Genomic DNA, 13178 nt, shown 5'->3' with positions numbered 1-13178 from the left:
AGAAGACATAATCTTGGGCGTAAAGAAGCTACGGGTATTTGGAAACTCACAGCTTATCATCAACCAAGCCAGTGGTGACTAGAAGACTAAAGATGAGAAGTTAATACCACATCACGTATATGTTGAAAATCTAATTGAAGAATTCAAAGAAGTCACCTTCTCATACATGCCACGAGCAAAGAATCAGTTAGTAGACACTCTCGCCACATTAGCATCAATGCTAGAGATTCTAAGAGAAGCTTCAGGATGGGAGCTCACAATCGAACTTCAAGAGGAACCTGCCTTCTGCCTGCAAATTGAAGAGGCTAAAGCCACCCCTATCAGCAAACCCTGGTATACCGACATCAAAAGCTAGGAGTACCCGGAAGAAGCTACATCAACCGACTGCCAAACCATCCAACGTTTGGCAGGACAATTCACGATCATCGATGAAATTCTCTACAAACGATCCTATAATCAAATTCTCCTCAGATGTGTCGATGAATTTAAAGCTACAGAGATTGTGGAAGAAATCCACGATGGAGTGTGTGGCCCATACATGAATGGACACATGATGACAAAAAAGACTTTACGACTCATCTACTATTAGATGACTATGGAGACAGACTGCTGCTAGCACGTCAGGAAGTGTTTCAAGTGTCAAGAGTATGCAAATCAAATACATGCCCTACCCTTAGAGTTATACAACCTAACTATGCCATGGCCTTTCTCTATGTGGAGTATCGACATCATCAGAAAGGTAAATCCGAAAGCTCCAAATGGGCATGAAGACATACTTGTAGCTGTCGACTACTTCACTAAGTGGGTAAAAGCAACATCCTACACTACCATAACAACGTCTCAAGTAATCAAGTTTATAAAAAGCAATATCATCAGCCAGTATGGAGTCCCGAACACCATCATCACAAACAATGGTTCACCATTCATTAACAAGAAGATGGACGACTTCCTTGGAAAGTTCAAGATTCAACCTTGACGATTCACCTCCTACCGAACCCAACTGAACGAAGGAGTCGAAGCCACCAACAAGACATTTATCGAGATACTTGAGAAGATGGTCAAGACATACAAAGACTGGTTCGAAATGCTCTTAAATGCAATGTAGGCCTATCGGACGTCTATACAGTCTGCAAGCACAACTCCGTTCGAGCTTACATACGGAATAGAAGTAGTTCTACTAGTCGAAGTGGAAATAGAGCCTCTTCTAGTACTACTTGAAAGTAAAGTTAAGGGGAATGGTTCAAAGCCATATGCGATCAGCTGCACCTTGCAGATGAAAAGCGCATGCGTGTACTAAGTCATTCCCAAAGCTATCAGAAGAGGATCGATTGGGCTTACAATAAAAGAGTCTAAAAGAGAAGTTTCAAGATAGGCGACATGGTCGTGAAACACATTCTACTATCGCATCTTCCAGATCCCCGAGGAAAGTTCAAACCCTCGTGGGAAGGGCTGCTAATTATCAGAGAAGTACTTCAGGGAGGCGCTCTCCGGTTCACCAACATGAAGGGAGAGGATCCTTCGGAGCCAATCAACACCAATAATGTGAAAACCTTTCACATGTAAGTTTATTTGATCTCGTCTACAGCTACATTAGTAAAGCTAAAGTCAACTGGCTAGATTTGGTCATCTTGAAAATTACCACTTGCCGTCTACCAAAAATAGAGCTTTGAACAAAGGGTTAAAAAAGAGAGAAAAAGGATTTTAAAAAAAAAAAGAAAAAGAAAAAAAGAGGACAAAATAAAGAGCGTGCAATGCGGACCCTCAAAACAAAAATTACCACCCCTCCACCTTAGGATAGACCATGCTAAGGTGGACAACTTTAGCATTGTAACTCAAGAAAAGGTTGGAATAGCTTCCATTCAACTCGCAACGATGGAATTCCGACCTTTAGCTGTTGCAAAAAGGAAAAGAAAAAGAAAAAGAAATGGGAAATTTGCGACTGTACGACCCATTTATGGCCCTATTTACGAGACCAAGCCCCACCTATTTTCCCTTGCGAGAATACGCCCCGGCTGTACGGATGGCTTGCCAAAGGCCGAAAATGCCCCTGCTTGTTCCTTCAAGCGGATCGGCCGCTGCTCGAAGACAAGCGCTGACGCTCCTCGAACTCCGGGTTATACGAACGGTTCAAAAGAGATCAACGTGACATGGGCCCCACAGTTATGTATTTATTATATACACAACGTTCATCCATGTTTCGAGATCATTTCGGAGCATTATCCAAGCAAAAAAAATCATATCCAAAAAGCAACTGGACCACACCACAAAGAGCAGCAGAAAATTGATTTTCACCGTCAAAACTTTTGTAGGGCCCACCATAACATTTATTTTCCATCCAATCTATTCATAATGTCACAAAGACCTGGATGAAGAGGAAAAACAAATTTTGTAATGATCCAAAACTTCTGGGACCCCTAAAAGGGTTTCACTGGTAGACGTTCAATCTTCCACTGCCTTTTACAGTGCGGTCCATTTGATAGCTAAATCTATCTTATTTTTCTTCCCAAGCGTTAGTACGTGTTCGCCAAATAGATGGACGGTTTGGATATAACACATACCTCATAAAAGGACCCACAAAGGCGGTGGGGATTACAACAGGGAAAAAAAGAGCCTGGTATCTATGGCTACGGATTCTAACCGTAGAGATAACCGTAGCCAATGCTTTTTAAATATGTCTTCTACTATGCATCGAAGGTCTTTCGACATGTACTTCGATATATCGAATGTCTTTCGATTAATCGAAAAAGGTCCAAAACTGTCCAGCAACTTTGCATAAAAAATCCTGCAATTTTCGATTAATCGAAGTGCATTCGATATGTATCGAAGATATAGCTACAGATTATAGCCGTAGCTATAACTGTAGTTCGTAAAAGTCTATGCAAAATTTTTTATTTCTTTATTTCTTTATTTCTTTATTTTTTATTTTTTATATGGAGAACTTTATTCTACCTACAATTTTCTCTAATACATATTTATATAAATATGTATATATAAGCATATAAAAAAAAATCTCTCTTTTTTCATTTATTTCTCTATTCATTTAACAGGAATATCTTCTAAACCAAAATTAGTTACTTGATGTACCCTATATGATTTTGGGGTAGGAGAAGCTACTTTAGCCAACTAACCTAGTTACTTTCCAAGATTCCATCAGGTCGATGGTCGAAAATCCATTTCATTCACTTTGCGGTCAATTTCAATCAGTTCGTGGTCATTTCCATGCATTTCACCGTCAATTCCCTCCACTTCACGGACAATTCCATGCATTTCACGGTCATCCCAAACTATTTCGTGTTGATTCACAGTCATTTTGAGGCATTTCACGGTCAATTTCCTTCACTTCACGGTCATTTGCATGCATTTCACGGTCAATTCACTTCAAACCATGATCATTCCCATGCATTTCACGGTCATCTCAAACAATTCCGTGTTGATTCACGGTCATTTCGAGGCATTTCGCAGTCAATTCCCTTCACTTCACGGTCAGTTGCATGCATTTGCGGTCAATTCACTTCAAACAATGATCATTCCCATGCATTTCACGGTCGTCCCAAACAATTCTGTGTTGATTCACGGTCATTTCGAGGCATTTCGTGGTCAATTCCCTTCACTTCACAGTCAGTTACATGCATTTCGCGGTCAATTCGCTTCAAACCATGATCATTCCCATGCATTTCACGGTCGTCCCAAACAATTCCGTGTTGATTCACGGTCGTTTCGAGGCATTTCGCGGTCAATTCCCTTCACTTCACGATCAGTTGCATGCATTTCGTGGTCAATTCGCTTCAAACCATGATCATTCCCAGGCATTTCACGGTCATCCCAAACAATTTCGTGTTGATTCACGGTCATTTTGAGGCATTTCGCGGTCAATTCCTTTCACTCCACTGTCATTTGCATGCATTTCGCTGTCAAATTGTTCAAACCATGTTCATTCTCATGCATTTCACAGTCGTCCCAAACAATTCCGTGTTGATACATGCTCGTTTCGAGGCATTTTGCAGTCAATTCCCTTCACTTCACGGTTAGTTGCATGCATTTCGCAGTTAATTCGCTTCAAACCATGATCATTCACATGCACTTCACGGTTGTCCCAAATAATTCTGTGTTGATTCACGGTCGTTTTGAGGCATTTCGCGGTCAATTCCCTTCACTCAACGGTCATTTGCATGAATTTTGTGGTCAAATTGCTTCAAACCATGATCATTCCCATGCATTTCACGGCCGTCCCAAACAATTCCTTGTTAATTCACGGTCGTTTCGAGGCATTTCGCGGTCAATTCCCTTCACTTCACGGTCAGTTGCATGCATTTCGCTGTCAATTCGCTTCAAACCATGATCATTCCCATGCATTTCACGGTTGTCCCAAACAATTCCGTGTTGATTCACGGTCGTTTCGAGGCATTTCGCGGTCAATTCCCTTCACTTCACGGTCAGTTGCATGCATTTCGCGGTCAATTCGCTTCAAACCATGATCATTCCCATGCATTTCACGGTCGTCCCAAACAATTCCGTGTTGATTCACGGTCGCTTCGAGGCATTTCGCGGTCAATTCCCTTCACTTCACGGTCAGTTACATGCATTTTGCGGTCAAATCGCTTCAAACCATGATCATTCCCATGCATTTCACGATCGTCCCAAACAATTCCATGTTGATTCACGGTCGTTTCGAGGCATTTCGCAGTCAATTCCCTTCACTCCATGGTCAATTGCATGCATTTCGCGGTCAATTCGCTTCAAACCATGATCATTCCCATGCATTTCACGGTCGTCCCAAACAATTCCGTATTGATTCACGGTCGTTTTGAGGCATTTCGCGGTCAATTCCCTTCACTCCACGGTCATTTGCATGCATTTCGTGGTCAAATTGCTTCAAATTGTGATCATTCACATGCATTTCACGATCATCCTAAACAATTCCGTGTTGATTCACGGTCGTTTCGAGGCATTTCGCGGTCAATTCACTTCACTTCACGGTTAGTTGCACGCATTTCGTGGTCAAATCGCTTCAAACCATGATCATTCCCATGCACTTCATGGTCGTCCCAAATAATTTCGTGTTGATTTACGGTCGTTTCGAGGCATTTCGCGGTCCATTCCCTTCACTTCACGGTCAGTTGCATGCATTTTGCGGTCAATTCGCTTCAAACCATGATCATTCCCATGCATTTCACGATCGTCCCAAACAATTCCGTGTTGATTCACGGTCGTTTCGAGGCATTTCGCGATCAATTCCCTTCACTTCACGGTCATTTGCATGCATTTCGCAATCAATTCGCTTCAAACCATGATCATTCTCATGCATTTCATGGTCATCCCAAATAATTTCGTGTTGATTCACGGTCGTTTCGAGGCATTTCGCGGTCAATTGCCTTCACTTCACAGTCATTTGCATGCATTTCGCGGTCAAATCGCTTCAAACCATGATTATTCTTATGCATTTCGCGGTCATCCCAAACAATTCCGTGTTGATTCACGGTCGTTTCGAGGCATTTCGTGGTCAATTCCCTTCACTTCACAGTCATTTGCATGCATTTCGCAGTCAAATCGCTTCAAACCATGATCATTCCCATGCATTTCACGGTTATCTCAAACAATTCCGTGTTGATTCACGGTCATTTCGAGGCATTTCGCAGTCAATTCCCCTCACTTCACGGTCATTTGCATGCATTTCGCGATCAATTTCCTTCAAACCATGATCATTCCCATGCATTTCACGGTCATCCCAAACAATTCCGTGTTGATTCACCGTCATTTCGAGGCATTTCGCGGTCAATTCCCCTCACTTCATGGTCATTTGCATGCATTTCGCGATCAATTCCCTTCAAACCATGTTCATTCCCATGCATTTCACGGTCATCCCAAACAATTCCGTGTTGATTCACGGTCGTTTCGAGGCATTTCGCGGTCAATTCCCTTCACTTCACGGTCATTTGCATGCATTTCGTGGTCAAATCGCTTCAATTCATGATCATTCTCATGCATTTCATGGTCATTCCAAACTATTCCGTGTTGATTCACGGTCATTTCGAGGCATTTCACGGTCAATTCCCTTCACTTCACGGTCATTTGCATGCATTTCATGGTCAATTTGCTTCAATTCATGATCATTCTCATGCATTTCACTGTCATCCCAAACTATTCCATGTTGATTCACGGTCATTTCGAGGCATTTCACGGTCAATTCCCTTCACTTCATGGTCATTTGCATGCATTTCACGGTCAATTCGCTTCAATTCATGATCATTCCCATGCATTTCACGGTCATCCAAAAATATTCCGTGTTGATTCACGGTCATTTCGAGGCATTTCACGGTCAATTCCCTTCACTTCACGATCATTTGCATGCATTTCACGGTCAATTCACTTCAATTCATGATCATTCCCATGCCTTTCACAGTCATCTCAAACTATTCCGTGTTGATTCAGGTCATTTCGAGGCATTTCACGGTCAATTCCCTTCACTTCATGATCATTTGCATGCATTTCACCGTCAATTCGCTTCAATTCATGATCATTACCATGCATTTCACGGTCATCCCAAACTATTCTATGTTGATTCACGGTCATTTCGAGGCATTTTACGGTCAATTTCCTTCACTTCACGATCATTTGCATGCATTTCACGGTCAATTCCCTTCACTTCACGGTCATTTTCTTGCATTCATGGTCATTCCCGGTGATTCCGCTTCACTTCACGGTCATTTCCATGTATTTCACAGTCAATTCCCTTCACTTCACGGACAATTTCATGCATGTCACGGTCAATTCCCTTCATTTCACGCTCATTTCCATGCAATGTATGGTCAATTCCGACAATTCCACTTCACTTCACGGTCATTTCCATGCATTTCACGGTCAATTCCCTTCACTTCACGGTCATTTCCATGCATTTCACCGTCAATTCCCTCCACTTCACGGACAATTCCATGCATTTCACGGTCGATTCCCTTCACTTCATGGACAATTCCATGCATTTCATGGTCAATTCCGACAATTCCGTGCATTCGAGTGTCCAACCTTCCCACACTTGAAAGAAATTGAAATTGTCTGTGATCGACTACCTCCTGTCATCCAATGTCTTTGTTGGTCAGATTGGGAACATTTCCTTGGCTGTGCTACCACACCGTACATTCTGGATAGAAGTTCCTCGTACATAGTATCAACATCTACCGAAACTTCACTTCCTGTACTAGGCAACGGTTGGGATCCTTTCCCATTTGATGTATTGAATGATGCACTCTCTCACCCATTGACATCTCTTGTACCCCCATCTGTATGTAAACTGGGTTCCTTGCTAGGCAGATGGTAGGGAACCTCCGCCACTTAGAATCCTTCACCAGAAGATGATAGCGGTCCTTTATCTATGAATCCATGGAGTAACATACCCTCCAGTGCATTACCATTTCCTTCTGCCCCTTCATGTAAATCAAGACCCCTTGATTGGTGGATGGTGGCTTCCCTCCGCTTCAAATACTTTTTGAGATGATGATAGTGGTTCGTTCTCTATCGACCCATGGAATAACATACCCTCTAAATCACTACCATCTCCTTTTCTCCCTTCATGCAAATAGATATCCTCAATTTTAAGATGGTAGCCCACCTCCTTCACTTCAGATCCTCCACCAGATGATGAAACTGACCCTCTCTCTATTGACTCATCAAATGATATATCCTCGCGTTTGTCATCATCTCATACCCCTTGTTCATGCAAATTAATCCTTTCGATTGGTGGATGGTGGTCCACTTCCACTTCAAATCCTTCACCTGATGATTTCTCTATTGACCGATGCAATATCACATCCTCCATTCCATTATCATATCCTTCTTTGAGCACTTCGATCAATAGAGATTCTTTACCAGATGATGATGAACAATCATTCTCAATTGACCCATACAATAACATACCCTCGATTCCATCACCATCTCTTCCCCATTCTTCATTTAAATCGAGCTTCTTGATCAGCGAATGGTGGCCCACCTCCTCCACTTGAAACCCTTCCCCAATCAATAAGATTCTGGTTGCTGGACCATTGAGGTACATTTTCGATATATCGATATTTACTCGATATATACTTACTTCGATATATCGAAATATCGGAGATATAATCGATAATTGCACTAAAAAAGCAGTTCGATGCTGGACATTTTCTGACAATTTTCGATATATCAAAATCTAGTCGATATATCGATACCCCGATATATCGACATCTACTCGAATATATCGATAATACAATTTAAAAAGCATTTTGTCGCTGGATAGTGTGTGACCATTTTCGATCAATCGAATAATAGTCGATATATCGGTCGGTTGTAAGGATGACTTACTACTATTATATCGACTAGATTTCGATATAATCGACAACTTACTCTACCATTAATCGATTAGGTTTCGATTATATCAAAGAGTTTCGATATATCGTGTTCTATTCGATATATCGAAGTTTAATTTTTCCGTTTTTTTTTCTAATGTGTTTTTTATATCAATATATATATTTTTGTTTTGCTTTTTTAGGTTAGCTTGTTAGTACACACCCATGTCGGTACACACTCCATGTTATCCAAGTTGTGTTCATAGTATGCTTCTTCTAGTCTCTTAAGTTGCACGGTCATTTGCATGCATTTCGCGGTCAAATCGTTTCAAACCATGATCATTCTCATGCATTTCACGGTCATCCCAAACAATTTCGTGTTGATTGACGGTCATTTCGAGGCATTTTGCGGTCAATTCCCTTTACTTCACGATCAGTTGCATGCATTTTGCGGTCAAATTGCTTCAAACCATGATCATTCCCATGCATTTCATGGTCATCCCAAACAATTCCGTGTTGATTCACGGTCGTTTCGAGGCATTTCGCAGTCAATTCCCCTCACTTCACGGTCATTTGCATGCATTTCGCAATCAATTCCCTTCAAACCATGATCATTCCCATGCATTTCACGGTCATCCCAAACAATTCCGTGTTGATTCACGGTCGTTTCGAGGCATTTCGCGGTCAATTCCCTTCACTTCACGGTCATTTACATGCATTTCGCGGTCAAATCGCTTCAAACCATGATCATTCCCATGCATTTCACGGTCATCCCAAACAATTCCGTGTTGATTCACGGCCGTTTTGAGGCATTTCGCGGTCAATTCCCCTCACTTCACGGTCATTTGCATGCATTTCGCGATCAATTCCCTTTATTTTTGGAGGACTGATCACCTGCAACCGAGATACATATGCACATACAAATTTCTAAAGGTAGAAACTAGGCTGTGGTGTACCACTGGTTGTAGGTGGTGATTGTTCCCCCTATTCTCTTAAGATTATAGAATAATTGTACAGATATCGATATTGGTTTCAACGGCATCACCTTAGCAAACGCTTAGTCTGACCTGAGAGAATATAAACTAGGCACTTCTGTTTCAAGTATTTCAATCAATTACTATAGGAATTTGGAACTACAAAAGGAGATTATTTCCATACCTTAGCTTTTGCTTGAATAAAATCGTCCAAATTCAGAGGCCTCAATACTCACGGTGCATTATTTGTACCTCGCTAAACCAAAAAGCAATGACAATTTAGCATATGTGAAAAAGTGAAAGAGAGAGTAACGAGTAATCAGATGAATTGTAAAAATGCACAAGTGGACACATCAATGCCTGTCCACAAAGCCCAATGCCCATGCACTGGTCCATACATTTTCAGAAATGAAGTTATTCCTTAAAGCATACATAAATCTGGTTCGACTCTAACTGCATCCAAGGAAATAAACAGACATCAACAGTAACCTACAAGTCAAGGAACATAGCCGTTTTTCTTCTTTTAGAAGTTCTTGCACTGGCCTATATGCCGCTGCGATACAAAGGTTCTGCACAAAAAGAAAGTAAGAATTTGAGGAACAGATGGCTAAGAAAGACAACAGGTGTAGGTACTTCACCTTCAAATCACTCCCTGAATATCCTTCAGTTGCATTGGCAAGTTCGTCAAATCGGCATACAAAATCTAGGTTTTCTTGGGCCAGAAATATTCTTAGAATTTTCATCCGATTCTCAGCATCTGGGAGGTCCACATATATCCTACATACCAAAATTTTTGGTGAACACTCTGGATTACCAAACAGTGGGAAAAGGCCTATGGTCAGTATCTGAATTTTTGGTGAACAGTCCATCCAATGTGGGTCCCTTAGATCAACACTCTGGATTACCAAACAGTGGGTCTCATATGCCTTTTCTGAAATGCCTTTCGGAAGGTTGTCCACCATGAGGACTCTGGATTACCAAACAGTGGGTCTCATATGTGGGTCCCTTGAAAAAACACTACCTAATTGAAGGCATATTCGTGTCGGTACCCCTAACAAACCACTCTACACATATTCGTGTCGGTACCCCTAACAAACCACTCTACACATAATATTAGGGCTAACTTCACGACATCTTCATGCTTATTGCTATCAACTATCCTATTGAACACCTCCTGTACATGTTTCTTTAGGATAGGATATTTAGGGAAGTATTTGTCTCTTAATGACTTCTTCGAACGATGGATATTGGGTATATAGAGATCACTAGTCTTCAGCCCTGTTATTAGGGTGAAGTCCATCTTGGTAAATTTTATATGGTTCCCCTATATCTTGAATACAAGGTTGCTTATATATCTGTGAATCAACACGAAATAGGAGGGAATGACCGTGATATGCATGGAAATGACCGTGAAGTGAAGCGATTGGACCGTGAAATGCGTGGAAATGACCGTGAAGTGAAGGGGCATGACCGTGAAATGCCTCGAAATGACCGTGAATCAACACAGAATAGTTTGGGATGACCGTGAAGTGAAGGGAATTGATTGTGAAATGCATCGAATTGACCGTGAAATGCATGCAAATGATCCTGAAGTGAAGGGAATTGACCGTGAAATGCCTCGAAATGACCGTGAATCAACACAGAATAGTTTGGGATGACCGTGAAGTGAAGGGAATTGATTGTGAAATGCATCGAATTGACTGTGAAATGCATGCAAATGATCATGAAGTGAAGGGAATTGACCGTGAAATGCCTCGAAATGACCGTGAATCAACACAGAATAGTTTGGGATGACCGTGAAATGCATGGTAATGATCATGAATTGAAGCAAATTGACTGTGAAATGCATGCAAATGACCATAAAGTGAAGGGAATTGACCGTGAAATGCCTCAAAATGACCTGAATCAACACGGAATAGTTTGGGATGACCATGAAATGCATGGGAATGATCATGAATTGAAGTGAATTGACCGTGAAATGCATGCAAATGATCGTGAAGTGAAGGGAATTGACCGTGAAATGCCTCGAAATGACCGTGAATCAACACAGAATATTTTGGGATGACCGTGAAATGCATGGGAATGATCATGAATTGAAGCGAATTGACTGTGAAATGCATGCAAATGACCGTGAAGTGAAGGGAATTGATCATGAAATGCCTCGAAATGACCGTGAATCAACACGGAATAGTTTGGGATGACCATGAAATGCATGAGAATGATCATGAATTGAAGCGATTTGACCGCGAAATGCATGCAAATGACCGTGAAGTGAAAGGAATTGACCGCGAAATGCCTCGAAACGACCGTGAATCAACACGGAATTGTTTGGGATGACCGTGAAATGCATGGGAATGATCATGGTTTGAAGGGAATTGATCGTGAAATGCATGCAAATGACCGTGAAGTGAGGGGAATTAACCGCGAAATGCCTCGAAACGACCGTGAATCAACACGGAATTGTTTGGGATGACTGTGAAATGCATGGCAATGATCATGGTTTGAAGGGAATTGATCGCGAAATGCATGCAAATGACCGTGAAGTGAGGGGAATTGACTGCGAAATGCCTCGAAATGACCGTGAATCAACACGAAATTGTTTGGGATGATCGTGAAATGCATGGGAATGATCATGGTTTGATGGGAATTGATCGCGAAATGCATGTAAATGACCGTGAAGTGTGGGGAATTGACCGCGAAATGCCTCGAAACGACCGTGAATCAACATGGAATTGTTTGGGATGACCGTGAAATGTATAAGAATGATCATGGTTTGAAGCAATTTGACTGCGAAATGCATGCAAATACCATGAAGTGAAGGGAATTGACCGCGAAATGCCTCGAAACGACCATGAATCAACACGGAATTGTTTGGGATGACCGCGAAATGCATGAGAATGATCATGGTTTAAGGCGATTTGACCGCGAAATGCATGCAAATGACCGTGAAGTGAAGGGAATTGACCGCGAAATGCCTCGAAACGACCGTGATCAACACGGAATTGTTTGGGATGACCGTGAAATGCATGGGAATGATCATGGTTTGAAGCGATTTGACCGCGAAATGCCTGCAAATGACCGTGAAGTGAAGGGAATTGACCGCGAAATGCCTCGAAACGACCGCGAATCAACACGGAATTGTTTGGGATGACCGTGAAATGCATGGGAATGATCATGGTTTGAAATGATTTGACTGCGAAAGGCATGTGACTGACCGTGAAATAAAGGGAATTGACCCCGAAATTCCTCGAAACGACCATGAATCAACACGGAATTGTTTGGGATGACCGTGAAATGCATGACAATGATCATGGTTTGAAGTGATTTGACCACAAAATGCATGTAAATGATCGTGAAGTGAAGGGAATTGACCGTGAAGTGCATGGAAATGACCGTGAATCAAAACGGAATCGCTGGGATTGACCGTGAAATGCATGGAATTGATCACGAAGTAAATGAAACGAATGAAATTGACCGCGAACTGATTGAAATTGACCGTAAAGTGAATGAAATGGATTTTCGACCATAGATTCAATGGAATCTTGAAAAATAACCAGGTTGGTTGGCTAAAGTAGCTTCTCCTACCCCAAAATCATATAGGGTACGTCAAGTAACTAATTTTGGTTTAGGAGATATTCTTGTTAAATGAATAAAGAAATAAATGAAAAAAGAGAGAATTTTTTTTTATATGCTTATATATACATATTTATATAAATATGTATTAGAGAAAATTGTAGGTTGAATAAATTTATTTATGTAAAAAATAAAAAATATAAAAAATAAAAAAAATTCATAAACCGGCACAGACTACAGTTATGGCTACGGTTATAATCCGTAGCTATTGGTCATATCATCTTCGATACATATCGAATACTCTTCGATATGTATCGAA

General features: G+C 41.3%; 1 long non-coding RNA gene across 1 annotated transcript; it reads right to left on the bottom strand.

The window, feature by feature from the left end:
• Positions 1–9468: 9468 nt before the first annotated feature.
• LOC131235156 (uncharacterized) lies at positions 9469–10068 on the bottom strand. Its single transcript, XR_009165968.1, has 3 exons — positions 9925–10068; positions 9792–9855; positions 9469–9538 (listed from the first exon to the last, which is right to left on the bottom strand). It is a non-coding gene; the product is annotated as an uncharacterized LOC131235156 (long non-coding RNA).
• Between the last annotated feature and the right edge of the window lie 3110 nt (positions 10069–13178).

Source organism: Magnolia sinica, chromosome 19, assembly GCF_029962835.1.
Source record: "Magnolia sinica isolate HGM2019 chromosome 19, MsV1, whole genome shotgun sequence".
In the NCBI taxonomy this organism is placed as follows: domain Eukaryota; kingdom Viridiplantae; phylum Streptophyta; class Magnoliopsida; order Magnoliales; family Magnoliaceae; genus Magnolia; species Magnolia sinica.
This window is presented reverse-complemented; position numbering and strand designations above follow the sequence as displayed.